Source organism: Rattus norvegicus, chromosome Y (genome assembly GCF_036323735.1).
Source record: "Rattus norvegicus strain BN/NHsdMcwi chromosome Y, GRCr8, whole genome shotgun sequence".
NCBI classification, from domain to species: domain Eukaryota; kingdom Metazoa; phylum Chordata; class Mammalia; order Rodentia; family Muridae; genus Rattus; species Rattus norvegicus.
In genome coordinates this window covers 26,046,591-26,048,142 of record NC_086040.1, presented here as the reverse complement: position 1 = coordinate 26,048,142, position 1,552 = coordinate 26,046,591, and positions in this window count along the sequence as shown.

The window sequence follows — 1,552 nt, the reverse complement described above, 5'->3', positions numbered from 1 at the left end:
GCTTGTTTCTGCATTTCCTTGTCTCTTCACTGGGTTTTCTTTCTCCATAGATATTTATGTTTTGTTTCTATTTTTGTTTCTATTTCTTTATTGTTATTATTTTTTTTTAATTGTTCACCTCTTTGATCATGTTTTCCTGTAATTCTTTCATGGATTTTTGTGTATCCTCTCTAAGGACTTCTACTTGTTTAATTGTGTTTTCATACATTTTTCAAAGTAGGTCTTCATGTTTTCTTAAAATCCTCCATCATTATCAATAAATGTTATTTTAAATCTAAATCTTGCTTTTCTGGTGTGTTTAAATATCCAGTATTTTCTTTAACTGGGCTCTGTCGATGCCAAGTAGTATTAGTTTCTGTTGCTTAGGTTTCTACACTCGCCTCTAGTCATTGGGTTGTGTCTGCTGCTTGCTTGTCATGCTGCTTCTGAGAGTGACTTGACCCTGCTTTGGCCTCCGTATCAACACCTTTGTAGAACTGTTTTCCTGTTTTCTTTCAGTCTTTCCTGAGAACAGGTGGTCTGATTTCATGTGTGTAGGCTCTCCTGGAGATTATTTTCCACACCTGGGTGCAGGCAGGAACCAAAGTGTCCTCCTCCTGATTGCTCCTCTATGTCCTTGCACACCATGCACTGTCTGATTAGCTCTTGGGTCTGTACTGTGGGAAGGTATGTACTCTCCTTAGTCCTCTTAGGAATATCCACACTCCTGAGGTCCAGCTCTCTCCCCCATGGGATTTGGGTACAGGGGACTGTTTGGTAATTCACTGAAGTCTTGGGTACAGGCCAGAACCGTTGGTATCGATGGATGACTGTTCCTATATCCCAGTGTCTAGAGGCACTGTTCAATTTCTCCTGGCACCAGGGAAGTGGGCTGAAGTGTGCCGATCTGTCGATCTATCCTGCGGCCTCAGGACTTCTCGTAAATCATTTTTATGGGACAAATATAAATATAAATATAACATTCCGGTTCTTGAGTTGATTTTCTGGAAATTTAACTGGGAGAGAAAAGGCCTCACTCTCAAACTAGAGAGCTACATATACAAATACAGACCTACTAATGAACAGGAAGTTGCTTTCAAAATATTTCAAATTTAAAAAAGTAATCATTTTCTGTGTTGGCTGTCCAGCTTACACGTTCAAAAACACATTGTTATCACATTTTTTCAAAACTAACTATTTAATTTCATACAAGAGTAAGAATAAGTCACTACTATTGAGGTGGTTGCTGTACCATTACAGCTCATAATTTGTGTTTTTAAACTTTTTATATTGGAAACATTGTTAAAGCATCTACACTGTATTGATTTTTCTCATCTGATCACATATTGGATTACCCATTTCAACATTATCTGCAATAGGTATAAATGATTGGAATAGTCTCTATCCCCCTGAAGAGAAAATGATGTACAGGATTACTCAGTTACAGTAATATGTTTATAGCAGCAGGAAACCTTTCAAACATCTTGTATTTTTCCAAGGGAAATCTGGCTATACAGACTGTGACAAAAAAATAAAGCAGCATCAAGAATGTTTGTGCATCTTGAGTCTCTGC